Genomic DNA, 23,694 nt, shown 5'->3' on the forward strand with positions numbered 1-23,694 from the left:
GAATTGTTCTGGAACATCTTGGCAAGCTTTGCTGGTGGAAGATGCCATCTGTAAAACATCTTCAACTGGTTTTCCTTGAATGCCGCCGACATAGTCAATTTTATATTTATTTCCCATATTTTTTCCCATTTCTCCAATTCTATATTATATCCGAAATTTTTTGCCCATCTAATCATTGTGTCTTTGACAACCTCGTCTTCCATTTTATATCTCAATAGGTATTTGTATAAATTGCTAATTAATTTTATTTCTGTTCCATGTATAATTTTATCCAATTCTTGCGGTTGTTGAGCAGGTATCTTGAATGGAGATTGGTGTCTTACAAAGCTGTAAATTCAGATTTCCTTGGTGCTCCTTGGTGCCCTAAACTAGGATTACCAGATTTAGAGTGCAAAAATCTGGACACCAGATGGCAGCATCTTGAAAACTAACACGCTGCTGCCATCTAGTGATATACTTGGGTTTTGCATCCCAGATGTGTACTGTTGCACATATTTTGTTCTAATAAAACAAGAGTGAAAAATACCAGATACTCAGTTCAAGAAGTAGTTATAAGACTTAAGGGTTGCTAGTCGCTTTTAAATCTAAATTTAGAGATTAAAAGCCTAGATCACACGTAAGAATAAAACAGACTGGAGGCTGCTTGCTTTTTGACTTAGTATTATGTATGCAAATCAGTGTAGTTACCGATTGAGGCCGGGTATTGCATGCATGGAGGTAGTGACAGATTTGATTTTCCTGGGCTCCAAGATCATCTCAGATGGGGACTGCAGCCAAGAAATTAAAAGACGCTTGCTCCTGGGGAGGAAAGCTATGGCAAATCTAGACAGCATACTAAAAAGCAGAGACATCACCCTGCCAACAAAAGTACGTATAGTCAAGGCCATGGTTTTCCCAGTTGCAATGTATGGCTGTGAAAGTTGGACCATAACAAAGGCTGAGCGCCAAAGAATTGAGGCCTTTGAACTATGGTGCTGGAGAAGACTCCTACGAGTCCCTTGGACTGCGAGGCGTTCAAACCGGTCAGTCCTAGAAGAGATCAACCCCGACTGCTCTTTAGAAGGCCAGATCCTGAAGTTGAAACTCAAATACTTTGGCTGCCTAATGAGAAGGAAGGACTCACTGGAGAAGAGCCTAATGCTGGGAAAGATTGAGGGCAATAGAAGAAGGGGACGACAGAGAATGAGATGGCTGGATGGAGTCACTGAAGCAGTAGGTGTGAACTTAAATGGACTCCAGAAGATGGTAGAAGACAGGAAGACCTGGAGGAATGTTGTCCATGGGGTCGCGATGGGTCGGACATGACTTCGCAATTAACAACAACAATTGCATGCAGAATATGGCTTGTCAACAGACCATGGCTTGAATGTTTCTAGTTTAATAAACCATGAGCCATTTTGAGTCAGAAGACATTTCTCATTTTATTTTATTTTTTCACATTTCTAACCTGCTCAGCTCTTCAAAGACATACCGTATATGTCAGATTTAAGATAGTTCTGATGGTTTCATGGAGAAAGCCTATAGACACATTGGTAGGAACCATGTTGGAGACTCCAGATAGAGGGTTACAAGTTCCCCTCCCCCACCTTTAAGTTTTTGCATATGTTAATAACCAATTATTGTAACTTAATTAGCACGATGGTCAATTGATGATTCTGTAACTGCCATATAACATATGAAGCAACTGAAGCTGGTTTTCTTTGCATCAAAGAAGGTGAGTGTCATGAATCAGTGTTTGTAAGATTAATGAATTATAATCAAAGATGTGACAATGAGCAATCATTTACCTTTTGTTTTTCAAGCTAGCTAGATATCTAAACTAAGAATTCCCAAATTCTGAACAACCTTAACCTTGGCAAGATGTAATGTCCTTCAACAGCTATTCTCAAGGGGAAATTGTCAATGTCTTATTTGGACAAAGATTTTGCCCATTGGTGAACCAGTCCCTGAAGCATCAAATCTTGTCCTGTTATTTTGCTATATTCGCCAGTTAATCTCCCCCATCTACTCAGATTTTGAGGCCACTCAGATCTATTTTATTTACAGTTGCTATCATTTGATCAATGCGATCTAATTTCTCTTAATACGGCTATGCTTTATCATCTGTAAAATACATCACAAGTTTACCATGCTATTTTTATAATTATGTGGTTTTTTTCTCTTATATTTTGTTTTCTCTTGGTCTATGATTGTAATAAAATCTTATCTTTGGAAAGCTGTTAAATCTTTGAATGTTCACATGACCTCAGTGGTACAACATGCATATTTATTTATAATTATAATTTAAGCTTTGTAAAGCTGCCCAACATGATCGACTCTAGATGGCATACAAACTTAGACCACAAACCAATGGCATACAGTGAAAAGCCAAACAAAAGAGAGTTGTAACAGGGGAAAGTGTGCTGGAGGTGTGCGTGTGTGAATACTGGCTGGAGATATCAGCCTGACCATCCTCATCAAAATTCAGGGAACACTTTGTCTAGACATTTGTGCTGTGTGCTTTGTCTGGAGTTGCTAGCAAACTGCAATTAATACCAAACACAGGTGCATGACTGCTAACTGAGACTGGGCGTATGGAGGATATTTATGCCACTGGCTACTGGACTATTTCTCAGCAAATTCAACATGCTTGATTGTGATCTAGGAAGCTCTGTGTGGCTTGGGACCAGGCTATCTAAAAAACCATCTGCTCCTGCATTAACAGGCCAGCCAATCAAAATTGGGCTCGTTGTTTATTTATTTTTTTCCTAGAAGAAAAAAAAATTAGTGGGGTTGATGGGGAGAGAGAAAGAGTTTAAATGAAAGAGAGAGAAAGAGTTTAAATGGATAAATAGGATCAAAAATGATTCCAAAAGAACTATAAAAACATTCTGAGGGCTTTGATAATTATATAGTGATCTTGATGGTAGATTAAGTGACTTGGACGCTCCCCAAATGTAGATTTGGTGTGGCTTCAAGAAGCACTGGATGGAGGTGGGGGAAAGCAAGTTGGCCATCGATTCAGATATTGAACATCTGGAAAATTGTATTGTTTGTATTTGTATTACTTAACTGTGGGCATGTGTAGGGACCCACCCCACTTTGCATCTTAAGAAGACAGAACTCTTGGAATATTTCTTCCAACAGGCATCCTTTATTAAGAGAAAATGGTTGCAGGTGTTCTAGACAGGACCTGGGGCCCAAGCCCTACGGTTCAGGGTTTTAAGGGGTCCCCATCAGCCCCACCCCACCCCACCATCTTTCCAGCGACAATCCCTGGCGTTACATTTCCACCTCCTTTTTCCTCACTGCCAGCGGAAAGGAGACTTCAGAGGGGAGTAAATGAAAGCTGATGGCCCCTTTGTTATGGTTAGTCTTTTTGGTGGTATCCACATTCAGTCCCTTTTGAAGTTGTACCGAAGGAAGTGAGGGCCATAAAACCCCTTTGTTCACCCCCCTTCCCTTCATGGTATGACAGAATCCAGAGAGGGCAGAAATGGGGTTTTCCATAGTCGATAACTAGAGATGAAATATAATTGGATTCTGACAGCATGTGTGCTTGTGAACCAAACCTTTGGCTAGTTCAGGGGTAGGCAACCTTGGCTCTTTTATGACTTGTGGGCTTCAACTCCCAGAATTCCTTACCAGCCCTGCTGGTTCAGGAATTCTGGGAGTTGAAGTCCACGAGTCATAAAATAGCCAAGGTTGCCTATCCCTGGGCTAGTTTGAGTAGAACCATTTCCTAATTTTCCACGTGAGAGAATGGGACCACTGAAACCTGCCCCATTTCTTACAGCCAGGTGTTCCATGCGTGCCCCGGGTTTTCTGTGCCTACTCTACAAAAGCTCATTCAGTAACTAAAAAATCAAAGGGCTTTGTTCAGCCCGTAGCTTGGAAAAGTGTGCAAGAAGCTCCAGCTGGCAAAAAAATGCATTTGAAAACTAAATGGCGACAAGGAGAAAGAGAACATATGGAAGATTTTTCATCTCTAGTTCACTCTTGCAAAGTTTCCACTGAAGGTGATCAGTGTAAGAAAACATTACGCAGAAAATGGCTTCGGTTCAAAAGTGATTGATAGGCCATGAAATTTCATTCCATCTGTTCAACACCTCTCTCTCCCTCCCCCCCTCACACACACACACACACACACACACACACAAGGAGAGAGGGAGGAACTAATACTAAAGCATCTTCATTCCCTTTTTCTTTTTTAAGCATCAGCTACTTTTTGGGCTTCTCAAAGAGCAGGGTACTTGAAATACGTTTTGGGAACATGAGTCATTATAGGAAAAACAAAGGTTTGAGGAAACAAAATTTCCACTAAAATGGCAGCTCTTTCCGGTGTATTCTCTTCTCCTCAAAGATACCCACAACATTTTACGGCTTGCTTGTATAAGACAGAATATATTTTCTGATTCTGCTGCAACATGCTGATGGAAACTTAAGAAACATGACGGTGAAACTTGGTATCATCCTTTAGCACCAAGCTGTGGCTTGTATTGTTCTATGTTGTTGTTGTTAGTTGCGAAGTCGTGTCCGACCCATCGTGACCCCATGGACAACGTTCCTCCAGGTTTTCCTGCCCTCTACCATCTTCTGGAGTCCATTTAAACTCACACCTACTGCTTCAGTGACTCCATCCAGCCATCTCATTCTCTGTCGTCCCCTTCTTCTATTGCCCTCATCTTTATTGTTCTGTAGTATGGGGAATAAATCAGTGTGACCATGAGTAGATACAATTAGTCTACAAGGTGACTTGGCTCCTTCTCTAAAAAAACCAAACAAATCACATTAGGCTCAGTGCAAACTATGAACCTCTCTATGGTAACACAAGTGGTGAAGGAAACTCTGGGTGCCGTTTTCAGCAGTGAGCCTGTTTTTTTTTTTTTTTTAGCAATACAGAGGCATGTTTTTCAACAGGATTTAAAGAATAAGACTTAGAAAAAGTAAAAAAGGTCAAAAGGGTAATTTTGAAACCCCAATCTAATGGTTACAAGTGCAGAAGGGATGGGGCTTTGATAATTTAGATCGGGGTGAGGAATGATGGCCCTTTTATGACTTGTGGACTTCAACTCCCAGAATTCCTCAGCCAACATGGCTGGCTCGGGAATTCTGGGAGCTGAAGTCCACAACTCATAAAGGCGCCATAGTTCCCCACCTCTGATTTAGACCAATGTTTCTCAACCTTGGCTTTTTTAAGACACTTGGACTTCAACTCCAGAATTCTGGAAGTTGAGGTCCACTCGTCTTAAAGATCCAAGGTTGAGAAATACTGATCTAGATTTTTTTTGACTGACAGACATTTGGAGCAGCCCTTTCTGCAGAAGCTAAGAGACTGGTCTCAGATCATCAGGCAAATGAGTTGCAAGTATCTTGCGAGAATTTAAGCCTTTCCATTTTTATATTACATAAGTTGTGGGCTGATAGAGGAAACCTATCCTCACCTACCTTAATTTTGTAGCACGTCTCTTGGCTACTTTTTAAAACAATCTCTGGATAGATCATAGTCTGACTAAATAGTGAAGGGGGAGAGGAGTTAGGGCAGTGGTAGCGAACTTATGGCACGCGTGCCAGAGGCGGCACTCAGAGCCCTCTCTGATGGCACGCACGCCACCACCGCCAGCAGCAGGCCGCCACTGCCGCCCGGAGCAGGAGCGCCGCCCAGCACAAAGGAGGCAAAGCGGTTGACTAGCAAGCTTGAGTAGAGGTGGTAGAGCAGAGGTCACCAACCATTGTCGATTGGTAGACTGGAGGAAAAGGGAGGGGGAAACATTTTACATACATGCATGCGTGCACAGGGCCGCGGGCACGCGCATGCTGCAAATGGGGCAGAGCTAGTGACACTAGCCCTGCCCCGTTCTTGTGTGGTGCAGTGCCTTGTATCTGCACCCCACGGTGCAGTGGTGGCCGTTTTTGTGCCTTGCAGCACACTGGCCTATTTTTGTGCCCCTGGTTTTTGCGTGCCAGAGGCAGCACTCAGAGGCGCCTCCCTGCCCCCCCTCCCCCCGAGGGCACGACAGTGTTGATGCGGCCCTGGCACTTTGCGATAAATAAGTAGGTTTTGGGTTGCAGTTTGGGCACTCGGTCTTAAAAGGTTTGCCATCACTGGGTTAGGGCTTGCGTAGGCAATCAGCCCCTCTTCCATTTTCCCATCACGCCCTGGCCATAATTTGAGCAATATTTTTAACTGATTTTTTTTTCCTGAACAAGAACAATTTCTTCCAGAAGCTTCTTTCTTTTTCAAAGACATTTGTGGGTGGTTTTTTTCTTTCTCCTTTCCCCCCCTTTTTCTTTCTAAACCCAAATATAGACCATGTATTTTCGACGAGATCCACCAGGCTGTGCCCACACAAACTTCATTTGCTTTCAAATATTCCTTTCAGCAATTTGGAGATAAAATTTTCCATCCGTGATCTCTTAGATTCAGTGATTCTTTTGAAGAGGGTCAAAACGAAGAAATCCTCTTTCTGTCCAGGGCTTGCAATTGTCCAGAATGATCAATTTGCTTAAGAAACCTTGTAAGTAAAAAAGTCTTATTCTTTGCATTGAGAAGCGTACGATGATCTCTGACTTGAAATTAGTATAATAACAAAAGAGATTGGTGCTTGTTTTTATTATCTCGAGCAAATAATGGATAAAAATATAATTTGCTGTGATTTTTATTTGTAGATCTTGGTTCCGGTTGGTTTTAATTCTCTGGGGTTTTTTTTAAGTATATACCCAAATTAAACCCATCTATAGATTCAGTAGGATCAGTTTGTTTTCCATTTGTCAGTTTGACCTTGCTTCCTTGCTTCCGTTAATAATAACTGCAGTTATTTGCACATTGATGGAAGAATTTTGACACACCATTTCATTGGCAGTAAAACTGCAGCTGATGTACAACTAATATTTTCTGTTCTTTTCAATAATCCATTTGAATCTCCATGGCTGCAGCACATGGAAGGGGATCTCAACATTAACAGTGATATTTGGAAGCTCTTCTACTAGCTGTTACTCAGCAACTAGAAGACCTATTTTGGAAATTTTTGTGTCGATGTTTTAAAATACGCCAGTTGTACCTTAATTCAAATCTATTGCTTAATTCCGCTATAAGCAGACAAACAATGTGTTTGCATCAATTCCTAACCACGGAACAACAAATCCAAGTGTTGCTATGTGACTGCTGGACTCTGTCTTTTTGTAACAATATTTGCATTACGCAGTATTGTTTTGCGACAGATAAAGGTTCTATAATGGCGATACGTGTTTAGCCAAAAGTAAGCCTTCTTAAGTTCACTGAGTCTTATTTTTTGAAGGAATATAGGATTGCAGAAGAAGTTACTTTCCAAATTGAGATAAGAACTTCTTTCATTATTCCTTATTGTAATTTTACTAATCCTTTGCAATTTTCTATCACAATAATGCATTGATTGGACATTGAGATCCCACATTTGCAAAAGGCAGTGAATACCAAAGCACCTAACCTTTGCATCAAACCTCAGAGAAATCCCAGGTGATATAAATGAACGGACCTGCTGACTTCTTGAGCATGTGGTTCAACTTACTCAGATAGATCATAGATGGAAAGTGTAATGTGAAACTTGTTACTGGATAAATTGCTCATTTTTTAGCGGGCATGTTTGCTTAAGGAAGGCGATAGAGAAATCTCCAAATAATCCATCACAAGGTGATTGAGGTGTGCTAAGGCTTTGGAGGGGGGCTGACAAAAATGCTATAAACCCACACTAATCATTGATCTAGATTTTGATTCTCTTTTCTTTTTAAAGTTGAGCAGCTACTCGGGGTATTCTTAGCTGGCTCTAGGAGCTATGGTCTTACATCATCACGTCTGCTTTTGTATTATATCTCCCTTTTATCCGGTATAAAAAGTTCCCCAATTCTGAGGATGCAAATAATAAAAAATTCTTCAAGTGAAAAATAAACATAGGGACGCATATAAAGCTGACTTATATTGTAAACGATCAGTGGTCCATCCAGCTGGAGCCTCTGTTGGTCTCCAGATCTAATGGCAACTGCATCTACTAAAATTCCCAGCTGATCATCTTCATTTTTGGCTCTAAAAGGCGTAATCCAAGGAAAAAATCAAGGTGGGCGCCATAGCTACATGATCAGAACCCCACCCCACAAATGTGGCTCGTGTAAAAAGGGACAGGGTTTCACCCCCTCCACCCAGATGCCAATGTTCAAAGTTGGGCCAATTTGTATAAAACATGAAAAGAAAACATTTCTTTCTTAAAATCAGCCATTAATTCACAAAATACGTAATACCACCTAGTGGAAATAGGTAAAATGCATGCTGATTTGCAGTGTTAAATCTGCCTCAGCCTTGCTACATAGATCTTTTCTATCTGGATATGTTTAGGTTTGAATCTGAGAACTTTTGCATATAATCTGTGTTTTCATACTAGCCCCTCTTCTTTTCCACATCGTTCCCTATTTAGAACATACAATAATAGGGTTGAAAGAGACCTTAGATGTCTTCTAGTCCAACCTCTTGCTCATCCAGGATATCCTATGCCAGAGTTCCTTAACCTTTTGGGCACCAGGGACCAGTTCCGTGGAGAGAGGATTTTCCGTGGACCGGAGGATGTCTGGTTTTGTGACCTGCCTGTATCCCGTGGATGGGGCTTTGCTTGTTTGTGTGGACCGTGATAGAGCACCACAATTTCTGGAGGCAAGCTGTTCCACTGATTAATATTTCTCACTGTCAGGAAAGCTTTCCTTAGACCTAAATTGGATCTCTCTTTAACGATCTTTCACCTGTTACTTCTTGTCCTGCCTTCAGATGCTTTGGAGAATAAGTTGATTCCCTTTTCTCTGTAACAACCCCTCAGAACTGGAAGACTGCTATCATGTCACCCCTAGTCCTTCTCTTCATTAGACTATATGTACCTAATTCTCTCAATAGTTCATCATATGGTTTAACCTCCAGGCCCTTAATCATCTTTGTTGCTCTTCTCTACAGTCTTTCTACGGTCTCAAACATCTTTTCTGTAGCATGGTGACCAGAATTTGTCTCATCGATGCAGTATAAAGCGGTATTCCCGTCATGTGCTCTTGAAATTATCCCTCTGTTGATTCAGCCTAGGACTGTATTAGCTTGCTTGCTGATTGATTGATTGATTGATTGGATAACACTTCATTGGCAGATAACCCTGGCACATTGCAGTGCCTTTGATTTGCAAGTCATTCGCCACAATTCTTCTTTGCTTGGTTCTCATTGAGCGCAGGTCAGAGATGGCTTGAAAACTTTGCTTTGACTGGCTGAATGAGTGTGAAAAGTGAGCAGGGAGACTGAAGGCACACCAGGCAGTCAGGCTGTGTAAGGAGTGCAAGAGAAACGCTTTGTCGTGCATGTTTTATTAGACATGGAGTCACAATAGAGAGGGAAACTGTTTTCCTGGAGCGTAAGAGCAACAAGATCCATTCCTTGCCTTGCAGTGTGACTGCACTGGCTTGCAACTGGTGCTGTGCAATTGACAGAATACATTCAGTCACAAAATCCCCAGCAGTATGTTTAAAAGCTGTTTTCCCATCATATCAAAACAAGTAACTCTAATCTACTTGCAAGTTCCGTTCTGTTCTAGCAAATTGTGGTTTGGCTTCTCTTGTATTATAAGGGTTGGTATCCGTGGCCAGAAAGCTTATTGCTGTTTACAAAAATTGACCAAAATTCCTCATTCCAAGCAAATTCCAGCTGTGCCTAGTTTTATGTTGGGGTTTTAAGCACTTTGTACCATTTCAAAGTCCAATGTTTTCCTATCTCTCCATCTTTCCTTGAGCCACTAAATAGTTCTTTAGTAGCCTTGTTCTTAAGACTCTTCAGTGATTAACTGGTTTAATGGAAGATCTGCAACAAATCTCTGGGGTTTTTCCTTTCTCCTATCTCAGATAATCATGTATCCATATTGACTAGAGACTTCGTACCAAAATTCTTCAGGAATGGAATACTGTACTGTAATGATCATCTTAAAATGACATCTGAATGATTAGGAAACATAATTATTCTCTTTCAACGGCTTCATTGATCATTGGGTTTCTTGTTCTATCAATCAGAATTATAATGCTGCTTCTGCTTCTAAAGTGAGTGGGGGAGTGCACGATGCGAGGAGAATACAAAAGGAAATTTTTCAGGTTATTTGATCTGGCAATCTCTTCTTTCTTTGTACAAGAGGAGAATTATTTTTTACTACACACTTGGAAATAACACTCTTTGACAAAGAAGTTCGTACGTTCGTTCACGGTGAACAGCCGTCATATTTTACAAGGAATATAATTTTGAATTTGAGATTTGTAAAATGTGAATCTGCTTCTTAATTTTATTCTTTCTGGATAGGAATATGGATTTTAATGCTGGTGGTTCATATTTTAATTAAAGTCATATTAAGGTCAACTCCCTGCTATGAAATAGTTGCCTTGCTTTTGTTATTTTCAATAGTTAAACTAGGTGAAAATGTTCACCCATTCGGAGTAAGGACAGGCAGCATTGCCTTCACTTAAAATTGGCTCTGATAGGTACTGTAGTATAGTATACTATAGTTTAGCTAAGTCAGGAGTAGGCCACCTTGGCTCTTTTATGACTGGTGGACTTCAACTCCCAGAATTCCTGAGCCAGCATGGCTCAGCTTGGAAACCTCTCTCTTTCCCCTCAGCATGGCTGACTCAGGAATTCTGGGAGTTGAGGTCCACGAGTCATAAAAGAGCCAAGGTTGCCTACCCCTGGCCTAGGCCTAGGCCGCTTTATGACTCGTGGACTTCAACTCCCAGAATTCCTGAGCCAGCAATGGCTCAGCTTGGAAACCTCTCCCTTTCCCCTCAGCATGGCTGGCTCAGGAATTCTGGGAGTTGAAGTCCACGAGTCGTAAAAAAGCCAAGGTTGCCTACCCCTGAGCTAAGTAAAACTATGAGAGACAATTGATTTAGTAAATTCCAATGACATAGTGGGTATCTTTTTCTGAAATGTCCATCAATTGAAGCAATGCATCGTGTGGCAGAAAATATTCTCATCATTTTAACAGCAGGAACAATACCACCATCCACCTAAGCAGTATTTACTGGTAATATGCCAAATAAAGATATTTTTCTGAGAGAAATCTATCAGTCTGTTAAGATTCCTTAACTTATTAGAGGAAAAGAGAGAGAGAGGCAGAGAAAGATTTAGGAAAACCAGTCAGAAAATAATCTAGTCATTATTTTCTTTCACTGAATACTTGTGGTTTTGGAGAAGTATTGATGATAACATGACACTAGCACTTGGACAATTTAAAGAGAAATTCCTCATTATTCCTCTTCTTAATTTTTTAAACATTTTTCTATCAAGATCATCCTGTATTATTCAGACCATGTGCAGCTACGTTTTATTATAACAAGTTACCTGTTGGTCTAAATTTTGGTAGTTTGAAGCAATTGATAGTTTGCATTTTTTACTCATATGATATATAGATAGTCCTTGACATATGACCACAGTTGAATCCAAACTTTCCATTGCTCAGCAAGAAGAGTTATTAAGTGAATTTTGTCCCATTTTACCACTTTTCTTTCCACTGTTGTTAAGTGAATGACTGCAGTTGTTAAGTTAGTAACACGGTTGTTAAGTGGATCTAGTTTCCCCATAGACTTTGCTTGTGAGAAAGTCGCAAAAGGGGATCACAGGACCACGGGATACTGCAGCCGTCATAAACATGAGTCAGTTTCCAAGCATCTGAATTTTGATCACCTGATCATGGGAATGCTGCTATGGTCATGGGTGTGAAAAATAGTCATCAGTCACTTTTTTCAGTGCCATTGTAACTTTGGTCACTAAATGAACTGTTGTAAGTCGAGGACTACCTATAGCAAAAAAGTGGGGGCTTTGATGGGAATTGGAAAAATAAGATAGATGAAGGAAGAGAAAAATCTTCATTTCTATCTCCCAAAGATGTGTCTGTATGTCTGTGTATGGAGGTCCCAGTTCACATATTCCTTCCTAATGAATTCTGAAGAGTTCCATGTCCTTTGCATGCGTTCCTCTTTTTTTTAAATCCTGCAAATATTAACTGAGTAGAAGCATATAGTAGTAGAGGATTACATTCTCAGCTTGGCTAAGCCAGTTACAATTGTATGCAAGTTCCCAATGCTGTTTTTATTTAAACTCCAAAAGCAATAGTGCTAGCCATATATTTTTCTGAGAAGAGCTAAGATGTTGAATAACAACAAGTGAGATCCCCCATGTTGTTCGTTAAGTGGGAGGTTAAATAAAAATGGGAAGCAAGCAGATAAGCTGCTTTGATATTGATGGCATTGATGCATACACCAAAAGTCTGCTTTTGCTGTAAAGCCACAAAAAGGACATGTTTATAGGGGTTAACCTTATGCAGTGCATCAACATTTAACTTGTACTGTTATATCGTTGGAAACAAAGCATTGCAGAGACATTTTGATAAACTATTTCGTAGATAATGTGCAAAGCAAGCTTGTCTTTTATGCTACTATAGTTCAGAAATCAAAGTGAAGGCTTTGACAATTGCTTTAGACTAAAGCAGGGATAGGCAACCTTGGCTCTTTTATGACTCGTAGACTTCAACTCTCAGAATTCCAGCCATGCTGGCTCAGGAATTCTGGGAGTTGAAGTCCACGAGTCATAAAAGAACCAAGGTTGCCTACACCTGGATTAGAGCAATGACTGTCCCTTATTCATGATTGGCTAATTGCAAATTGCTTACCAATTCTCAACAATGCAACTGAATCAAGATAAATTATTTCTGCAAATAATTTGATGCAATGATGAAAAGCATTTCTGATCACAGTGACAATAAAAAAATCAGCTTTGTAAGCTTGTAGAGATACATATCTGATCGGTAACAAAATCTATAGTTAAAGCTAATGAAAATGAGTAATTTGCCTTTTATGGAAACAGATAAAGTGCTGCTTTTTCTTTCCGCCCTCTGCAGATATGACAAATGACTAATAATACATTTAAGAAGCATTTGGAAGATTTTTTGTTTCCGACATTTTTTTTATATCTATGAAAAAAGAGAGAGCATGCTTCTTGTTTTTTTTCTGACTATATTTCTTCATTAAATCAAGGGGGTATGAAACATAGCATAGCCATTCATATCTTATCATGGTTATGAACAACTGGAACATAAAATCTAAGAGTTGTCATACATTTTTAATGATTTTTGCACATAAATAAATATACCCCTCCTCTTCACCAGATATATCTGAAATGTGGTTTACAATAGACATGTTGCTAGTTTTTATTGTGGAATATTATGGAAAGGCAGTGCTGATTTTCAATAATTGCAAGCAAGTTTTACATTGAATAGAACTTTCTGTGTACCATCTGTTCTTTTTTATATGTTTCTTGACTTTTTTTCTCAACTTTTGCCATACAATGTGACATTGGAAAAATACAGTCCCTCCTGAGTGTGATTTTTTTTTCCAGCATACTTTTAGCAAAGTTTTTTAATGGTAATCCTATGCTCGCCAATACATTGGGGAAAAAAAAGAGATTTCAATTGTTTAAATCCTAAGTAGCACCTGCAAAATTGCACTGGTCTCTTGGGAATCAAATAAATAAATATTGAATATTTTCATCTGTTAGAATTGTAGAAAAAGTTTTGGTGTAGCCATTCTGACCAGGACTGCTGCAGTTTGTTTGAGCTAAAGGATGTGTGGGAAGTTGGGTTAAATTTAGAGCTCATCCAGACAATGAGACAATCTTCTAAGTCAATGGTGGCGAGCCTGTGGCACGGGTGCCAGAGGCGGCACTCAGAGCCCTCTCTGTGGGCATGCGTGCCGTCGCCCCAGTCCTAGGCCTTCAGCTGGGTTTTATAAAACCTTTTTGCTTTAGGCCTCCGCCACCATTTGCAAAAAAAAAAAAAAGGTTCAATCAATCAATTTCAACTTCTCGCAGGAAAAAAAAGATCTTGCAAAGTTGGAATTGATTGAATTTTTTTAGTCCCACCCAGTCTGCCGTTACCACTGCAGCTACATCCACCTAATGGGCCACATCCACCCAATTGGCCACACTCACCCAATTGGCCACGCCTACCCGGCACCCGACGATGCATAAGCGGGTTTTGGGTTGCAGTTCGGGCACTCGGTCTCTAAAAAGTTTGCCATCACTGTTCTAAGTCTTCCAGTTCCACATCTGAAATGGAGCAGGGCTGGAGTATTCAGTTCTGAGTGTTGAATGAACCAAGTTAGGAGACTTCTGCTGTTCCCAGCCAACAGCTAATGAAATATCTCCAGCCATCAGGTTACTCTTAAAGCATGTGGAATCTTCACTAGTTCAACATGCGGCATCCCAAATAGTCCTTAGATTCATCCAAATATTCCAGGAGCTGTACTGATTCCTAGTCAGCTTCTGGGTGTGCTTTGAGGTGATAGTTCAAGCTCTGAATGACTCAGAGCTTGGATATCTTCAAGAGTGCCTTCTCCACGTTGAGTCTGCCCATCTGGTCAGATGGAGTGGAGAGGATTTTAGATCTGATGGAAAGCCCTTTGCAGGAAACTCAGCTTGAGTTTCTCCCCAGATGCCACCTGCCTCTGGATCAGTTATTTCAGGTATTCAGATCACTCCTGCCTACTCTTCTGAAAGACCATGAAGATCTGGCTATTTGGGGAAAATGTTTGAAGATTTTGCTGCCAAAATGGGGACACATCAGGGCCTTATGCTTCTGATTTTCATTTTATGTTGTTAATTAGCCACCTGGAATCTTCGGAAATAGAGTGACTTGAAAGCTAACCAACTAACTAACTAGGTCAGTGGTGGCGAACCTATGGCACGGGTGCCAGAGGCGGCACTCAGAGCCCTCTCTGTGGTCACATGTGCCATCGCCCCAGTCCTAGGCCTTCAGCTGGGTTTTATAAAACCTTTTCGCTTTAGGCCTCCACCGCTGTGTGCAAAAAAAAAAAAAAAGGTTCAGTCAATCAGTCAATTTCAACTTCTTGCGGAAATTTTTTTTTTGCAAAGTTGGAATTGATTGATTGAACTTTTTAGTCCCACCCAGTCTGCCATTACTACTGCAGCCACGCCCACCCAATGGACCATACCCAGCCAATGGGCCACACCCAGCCAATGGGCCCCACCCACCCGGCACCCGACGATTGCATAAATGGTTTTGGGTTGCAGTTTGGGCACTCGGTCTGTAAAAGGTTTGCCATCACTGAACTAGGTCAATTAGCACTCAAAGCAAAAATCAGTTATTTGTGTATCTTAAAGATTGCTTTTATCTACTTGCTTTATAAATGATTGTCTTTGCACCATGAAGTATACAGGTCAGTCCTTAAGTGAGGGTTACATGTATACTTCATGAGCTGTTTTTCAAAAGGGCTTTTTACGTTGGTTTCATTTTTTTTTAATGCCTACAGTTAGGTATGGAAGGATTGAAACATCCATTTTTATACATTCTGACTATATTTCTCTTCCCTTCTCCTTTTTTGACAACATCAGAGTTAAACAGCTGCATTAAAGATAGAACAGAAACAAGTATGGGGGGGGAACATGTTTTTTGTATTGAAAATGTAAGATCTTTGAACACGTCAGACTAAAAGAAAAAAAATTCCTTTTCTTCCAGAACATGTTGAAATAGTTTTTTTTAGCCAGCATTGATAAAAGCATATTCTGAATTAATTAAGATGAAAAGGTATTAGAACAAGGTTCTTAATTGTGTAAATAAGGTCCATGTTGCAATATGGAAGCATCTTTGCCAAGCTCTAGCAAACTCATGTGGGCTACGATATGCAAAGGCCTGGCAATTTATCAGTGTTGTTTTGAATTTTCAATAATTATGGCATCCTATTTTGCAATATCTCAACAAAGCCAAAGTTATGCTTCAGCTTTTCTTCACCTACCTTTAAAAGGGGAAGGATATTATATAAATTTCTGGTTAATTGGTTTTAAATCTCAGCAAGTACCTTATTTTACATTAGGCTGGCATATACTCAGTGATGGGATTCAGATATGTGAACAACCAGTTCTCTGTGTGGATGCCACTTCCGGAAGTCCGTTCTGGGCCTGGGCAACAAAAAATTAGCTGCCGGTTCTACTGAAGTGGTGTGAACTGGCTGAATCCCACCACTGGATATGCTGTTGTCTATTGATCTTATTCTTATCAAAACAAAGTGCAGATGCTCTAACATGATTTTCCACAGTAATATGAAGCTCCACAAAGATGGCAAGATTAATAGCTGGCATATATTTTGATCGCGCCGTAGACAACCCTGAGGTATTTTACAAGCTGCTCCTACAAAATTTGCCTCCATAGCAGTCACTTAGCATCATCCAGGGCATTAATCTGCTATTACTACATTTTTGATGGCGCATGCTCTACTGTTAGCTCTTGTGAAATTTGTAGAAAAACACTCAGCCCAGTTCTGGTGACAACGTGTTTGAATTCCCAGACTGTGATGCTGTTAAGTGGGTTAGGCTGAGCTCATAGTTTTTTGGGGGGAACACCTGTACTTCACTTGTTTTAAATTGTGAGAAGTCAGTCGTGTACCACTTAGAGCAGAAATGGGGAATGATGGCCCCTTTATGACTTGTGGACTTCAACTCCCAGAATTCCTGAACCACCCGTTCTACTTTCATTTCTGACCTTAGCAGCACCACTGTTCCCAAAACTGTTGCATAAGAAGGCTCAGCCAGTCCCATATGCCCTTTATGATAAAGGACAGTGCTTTATTTTAGAAAGCTGCCCTTTAGCTTTATTTGTTTTTCAAAAAAAATCCCTCCCTTTTGTCCTTTATTTTGGTCGTTTAATATTAATCATACAAATGGTACCACTTAAGGCAGAGTCTTTCACGCTTGTGTGAAAACTATGGAAATGGAATTGTCTTTTAAAAATAATTTTATATATACTGTTTTATATTTATATATACTGCTTTTAGATATTTTTATTAGAATATGCTTTTTTGCGAAGTTTTTTCTTGGTTTTGCTCTTGAGTTTTCCTTTGTGAAGCAAAGTTATACATGGTTAAATTTTTAATCCTTATGAATGTAATCACCTAAGCCAGCGGTTCCCAACCTGTGGGTCAGAACCCCTTTTGGGGTTGAACGACCATTTCACGGGGGTCGCCAAACAACGCAGTCCGCAGCAGGCAAATATTTAGAAAATGGATATAATAGAAAAATGTACAAAAAGGCATAACTCAAAGGAATGGAATAAAAAAGTTCTTTGAAGTACATGCAGGCACATTTGAGACAGATATTAAAAAGTAAAGACATAGAAATGGATTAAAATGAATTTAGTGCAGGAAAAAAAATAAAAAATAAATCAAAATGGATAGATTTAGTTCATATTAGCCCTCTTAACTTTTATCATTTCTGTCTGAAAACCAACAAAAATATTAAATTAACAGATCAGAACTATTATAGTGACATTTCATTTATATAGATCCTGAAATTGTGTTTCCTAAATTGATCTCCTGTGAAAAATAAATTTACTGGTACTTTAACCCACGGAATGGAAATGTGCTTTCAGCTATTATATCATTAATTGGCTCTGCTTGTTTGAGTAATATAGTATTAGCAACATATGAAGTGCAATTTGTTTTGAAATTAGATGCTTCACTTGCAATTTAGTTTTAGTGATGTAATTATGGGTTAGACAAAAAATGGTTTGCAATATCCGTTTCTAGCTTGAATTGCATCAAGGGTCTCCTTAAATGACAACGCATTAAACACCATTTGCTTTGTGCTATTTTTTAAAAAAGTGAAATATATCTTAGTTTATTTGTTTTGGCTTTAACCAGGTCTTGGATAAGTCCAGTATTTTCTGTTTTGCAGTTATAAATGATATACTGTATGTTCATGATATACTGTTAATGATATACTGTATGTTCATTTTAGGTGTAATTGTTCTCAGAGTGGTTCATATTCTGATCTGCTGTTTTTTTCTTCTCTCTTTAGAGCTGAGTTTTTATTGGTCTTGGGGTAAAAAAAATAATTTACCAAAATTGTAAGCCATATGATTTATTAAGGTCTTCAGTGTCCTAGCTGTAGTAAGCTAGATACTGTTATACAGTCTCTCCTGTGTTAGCGGTTCATCAAAAATATCTTCCCTTTGGCAAATAATAAACAAGGAGTTACAATTGCAACTTGAAAAAATCACCACTTGGGTATATAGTTGTCCCTATCAAAACTGGGAAACATATCTGTAGTGTGCTGTGAAAAGTTCTGGATTTTTTTACATTTTACAAGGCAATAAAGTGAATTGGAATGGATTAACCAGAAAAACCACATACAGAAACTCAAATGCAGACAAGTTTACAAGTTGCCTCCAATTTTGTATTTGACAACTGTGAATGCAATGATAGCCATGATCCTGCCCACCATTTATACAGTCAGTATAAGATTATATGGACCCTGGTCATTCCAGCTGGCCTTTCAGGGACCACAAGAAAGGACCACTGTGAGTTAAAACCCTTTGCCTACCCCTTATATCACTTGTACTAACCACTGCCCGAGAACTGAGACAATGTTTTATTAATGCACCATAAATACGTCAATGCTATCCATAGTGGGATAGTGGTTACTAGGTAAGTCAAGGCATAATAATATTGATACACAAAAGCAAGACCTGAAATAAGATTTGCCATCATTTCTAACTCTCTGCAGTTTAAATGCAGTTTTCTTTCACTACGTTATAGGGCTACTTCTGTTGTACTTGACATTCCTTTAGGAAGATGAGCAACAGTCATGCCTAATGCCAGGAAAATCCTCGTTCAGGTTTATAGTGCTGAAGCGTTCTTATTGTTGAAAGTAGTCTTCTACCATTTCTTTAAAGAAGTATCTTGATCATGTCTAAGCACTACAGCAGGAGTCTTCAAACATGGCCCTTTTATGACTTGTGGACTTCAACTCCCAGAATTCTTCAGCCAGCGTGCCTGGCTGAAGAATTCTGGGAGTTGAAGTCCACAAGTCATAAAAGGACCAAGTTTGAAGACCCCTGCACTCCAGGATGACCATTTTTAAATATATACTTACTATGTTTTATTAATGGAAATAAAATACAAAAGAAAAAAAAACATACATCCAACAGTAACAACAACAAAAAAAGAAGAAAAAAATATGTACAAAAAGGGAAAAAAGGAAAAAAATGACTCAAACATCTAACATTAAACATAAAAAAAAATTACCCAGCCTGGCTGGATGCTGAATTTTTTTAAAAAACAAAAACAAAAACCTGATAAATTATCCTCCCATTACATAATGGGTCTGAAAATAGTTATAAACTTTCTTCCCCCCCCCCAAGTTTTTTATTAATTTTCCAATATTACATTTACATATTTGAAAAGTAGCGTAGCGGTTGAGCACCATAATTCCATTACATTTGAATATCATCAATACAAATCTCAAAATATTACAACAACTAATTCCCTCTTTCCCTCATAACATCTACTGTCATATTCAGATCAATACAGTTCTTATTCTATCAATCAAACAAAAAATACCTTTCTAGTATTCATCAATAATCTTCAGTCTATACATATCTTAATTAATTTGACATTCCATCTTTTAGACAATAAGTTTAATAAGTTTTTCTTAACTTTAATTTCACATTGATATTTAAATTTAACATTTAATCTTTTATCATTTCTGGATTTTAAATGATCCCAATTTCTCAGTCTCCAATCTCATATTTAGGGCTAATAATTTTTCTCTTTTTCTCTTTCTACTTCCTTCCTTTCCAGAAAGAGAGAAAAAAAAGTATAAGTTTTATTTAACCTGTGTCTCAACTCATGACAATATCTTAAATTCAAGTCTTAGTTATCTGTAAACTTTCAAACTTTTAACAAATCAGTGACCTGTTGATTAATTTTCCCTTAATATTTTAATTTAATGTTTAATATTTGTTTTTTTTTCAAATTTTAATTAAGCACAATTCCTTTATCACAATTCCTCATATAATCTAATATTTAAAATACAAACCTTATATGTAAATTCTACATATATCTTAACAAACTAATAAGACAATATAACATTCTTATTTCGATATTTATATTTCTAGATTTTATAAAACCAATTTTTTATCTCAAATCATTACAATATCTTATGTTCAAAATACATATTCTATCCATTTATATATATTCTAGTTTAGATCTCATGTATAGATCAAAACCCCAATCCCTTTCAGTCTTATTCTAGCTTTTTTCCTCTGCCAAATCATCTTTCCTATCTTCGCTTTTAAATCATCAAAAAGATCTCCTTGTACTGTTGTGACTATTGTTTGATATTGATAAGGGCGTTCAGTTGCTATTTTGTTAAGAGGGCTAGCTGATTTAGCAGGTCTTCTTTTTGTTTTTCCAGTTCGATGCAGTTGTCCCAAAGTATTTATCTTCTCTTTCATCTGTTTTTCTTTTTTATCTTCAAATTCCTTCTGGTTTATAAGAAAAGTCTTTTCCTTGTTCTCTATTATCAGTTTCCTTTTTGTGTTTTCCACTGTTTGTATTTATTGAGTATCTAAGGCTTCTGTCATAGCATTTGGTTGTTTCCCTTTCTCTATAGAATTCTGTATAGATGATTCTTTAGTTGAAGTCATAGTTTGAGCTTGCATATGGAGAGTTTGGATAATTGCTTTTAACATATAAAGAATTTGTTTCTGTATTTCCTCTGTGGGAGAAATCCACTCCTGTTCTTCTTCCATTGTAGTGTATTAAACTAAACAAAAAAACTACAATCAGAAAGTCCACCAAGTAAAGAGATGAGCTGAGTTTCTTGCAGATGGTGCTTCAAGGTTGCTTTATATCTTATCTATTTTCAAGCCTTTCAACAAATCTCTCTTAAAGAATAGCAGGTTACAGTCTCAAATTTAGCCAGCAAATGTCATCTCAGAATTAATTAGATCTTTTCAGTTTTCTTTTCCCCCTCTATTTTAAGGGGGAGAAAAAGAACCCAAATCTTCAATAATAATAGAGTAAAAATCAGAGAAGAAAAAAAAAATAGAAAGTAGAAAGTTACAAGTCTTATAATCCACCAGTTTTAGAAAATAGAATTCCAATTAGGATCCCAGTATTTTCCCAACGTTTTAAACTCCCGAGTGGTTGATAGCTGCTATTTCTGGAGGGAAGACTAAAATCCCCCTTCCCTCACCACAGGGGGGAAAGTACTTTAGCAGCTTATGCAGGTAATTAAGTAATTAGGATGTAAGAGAGGCAGATCTCACCCAATCCTTTCCACGCTGTTTTGAAGTTGTCAGATGTTAATGTGACTTTAGTTGTTAGCAGCCTAGGGACGAACCATATTTCTATGGCCGGTCCTTTTGTCTACTGGTTTGGAGGAATTGTCAGCTCTAACAGGAGAGTTGCTGCTCTTCTGCGATCCAGCAAAAGCCCCTCCATGCGGGTCGCCTCTTCAGGGCAATTTTTGGCCCTTTTCAGGGCCCCCCAGCAATGCGAAACTGAACAGGGGAGAGAGAACAGATCTCCCAGCTGTCAATGATGGCTGCATGACGAAACCGGAAGCCCAAATAGTTATAAACTTTCTCATCCTTATTTAGCAGGTATTTCAGATGAGAAGGTCTCTATCTAATAATTGAATCGACTCAACATCTAATGTATATAAAAAGTGAAGTTAAAAAAAAACACTACAGGGTGAACATTTTTTACACTTGTTTTTGCAAGATACGGTCTTCTTCAACTGCAATAGACAGATGTGCTTTTAATGTCTAATATTTCCATAGACTTGCAACTGGTTTGCACTTCCCATCTTTTTGGGTGGCTTCTTAACTTAAGTTTTTGTTTCCCCGAGTGTTTGCAGATGAAATGATGGTGTGTCCTTCTGTGTATTTTTGCCTTGTTATCTGCAGATAAGAAAAAGGGCAGTAGATTTCAGCCCTTCAAAAAGTTTTTTGGAAGGAGAAAAAAACGGGAGGCCACGCCAGATCGCGAGACCACCAAGTTGAAGGCAAGCAGTTCCTTTGGAAATGTCTGTAACGGGGCGCTGTCTTCTGATGAAGAGACCAACAATGGCTTGAGGTAATGAAATTTCGGCATGTTGCCATTGCTGAATCTAATCCAGGGGTAGGCAACATTGGCTCTTTTATGACTCGTGGACTTCAACTTGTGGACCAACTCCCAGAATTCCTGAGCCAGCTGGGAGTTGAAGTCCACGAGTCATAAAAGAGCCAAGGTTGCCTACCCCTGATCTAATCCATTGCCTTGAGGCAAAGCCAGGAGAAGTGAGTCTATGGAGTTTCTTAATCATCCAGGTCATGGTTGTCCCAAAGTTGCTTTTTCGAAAAGCAGCTGGTCTTCGTTTTTCCTTGAAGATGTTTCGCGCCTCCTCCAAGAATCTTCCAAGACCAAGAGAGGTGTAGTAGTTAAAATTGTGAAAATCTCATGTGAATGAAATCTAACCTTTTATTAAGGGACTATAATATGGAACTGTTGTGTTGTGGAGACATTTCTGATACACGTATATGGTATTACTTCAAAACACTTCTTTTGAAGGAACAAATTCTGTGATTTGTTCACCAAAGAAAATAATTTCAAGGTAATAATTTTGGTATCTTCATCTATCAGACTGTGCTCAGTACATAATAAAAAACAAGCTAGATTGCAATGTCATAAGTACAGCACTGTCTGGGTTGAGACAACTGTGGATTGAAGATAATTGGCCCCGGGGCCTTTCTGTCTGTCTTTCAAGGGAAAAGACCATATAAAAATGGAAGGACTGACTAGCCTGTTCCTTCTTCTTGCTATAGGAAATTTCAGCTGAGGCTCTTCCCTAAAAACTGTGCCTATTTCAAGGAAATCTGTGTTTGCTACCGATTAGCATTAGAGGACATTCTCCTTTCTCAACGTGTGTAATACACTCCTCATAGATTATTTCAGACATTCAACTGGTAGTCATCCTACAATCAGATAATAAGAGAAAGAGAACAAGAGAAAGTAATAAGATAATAAGAGAAAGGTACGGAAGCATAATCAGAATAATAGAATAACAGAATTGGAAGGGACCTGGGAGGTATTCTAGTCCAGCCCCTGATCAGACAGAAAATCCTATACCAGTGGTGGCAAACCTATGGCACGGGTGCCAGAGGTGACACTCAGAGCCCTCTCTGTGGGCACGCATGCCATCGCCCCAGTCCTAGGCCTTCAACTGGGTTTTATAAAACCTTTTCGCTTTAGGCCTCTGCCGCCGTGTGCAAAAAAAAAAAAAAGGTTTGTTTATTTATTTATTTATTTATGAGACTTATATACCGCTTTAAGTGCAAGCACTCTCTAAGCGGTGTACACCAGTAAGCAATGTATATATATATTTACATTGCCCCCAACAATCTGGGTCCTCATTTTACCTACCCCGGAAGGATGGAAGGCTGAGTCAACCTTGAGCCGGTGAGATTTGAACTGCTGACCTGCTGAACACAGTCAGCTAAAGTGGCCTGCAGTACTGCACTCTAACTTCTGTGCCACCTTGGCTTCAATTTCAACTTCTCGCGGGGGAAAAAAAAGATCTTGCAGAGTTGGAATTGATTGATTGAACTTTTTAGTCCCACCCAGTCTGCCATTACCACCACAGCCACGCCCACCCAATGGGCCACACCCACCCAATGGGCCACACCCACCTGGCACCCGACGATGCATAAGTGGGTTTTGGGTTGCAGTAAAAGGTTTGCCATCACTGCCCTATACCATTTCAGACAAATGGTTGTCCAGTGTCTTCCAGTTGTGACACCCACAACTTCTAGAGGCAAGTCGTTCCACTGATTAATTGTTCTCACT

The 23,694-nt window shown here is 39.1% G+C and overlaps 1 protein-coding gene across 4 annotated transcripts in view; it reads left to right on the forward strand.

The window, feature by feature from the left end:
• Positions 1-23,694, forward strand: part of CRACD (capping protein inhibiting regulator of actin dynamics) — a 155,814-nt gene that overhangs the window by 81,183 nt on the left and 50,937 nt on the right. For 3 of the 4 annotated variants that reach the window (XM_039331102.1, XM_039331104.1, XM_039331103.1), the window contains exon 3: positions 21,777-21,945. The gene's annotated coding sequence lies outside the window, so the exon portion shown is untranslated. Of the gene's footprint in view, positions 1-6,479; positions 6,498-21,776; positions 21,946-23,694 lie in introns of those variants that run through there. The other variant, XM_039331100.1, reaches the window with a different exon arrangement.

Source organism: Crotalus tigris, unplaced genomic scaffold (genome assembly GCF_016545835.1).
Source record: "Crotalus tigris isolate CLP2741 ecotype Arizona unplaced genomic scaffold, ASM1654583v1 scf7180000024434.1680833, whole genome shotgun sequence".
NCBI classification, from domain to species: domain Eukaryota; kingdom Metazoa; phylum Chordata; class Lepidosauria; order Squamata; family Viperidae; genus Crotalus; species Crotalus tigris.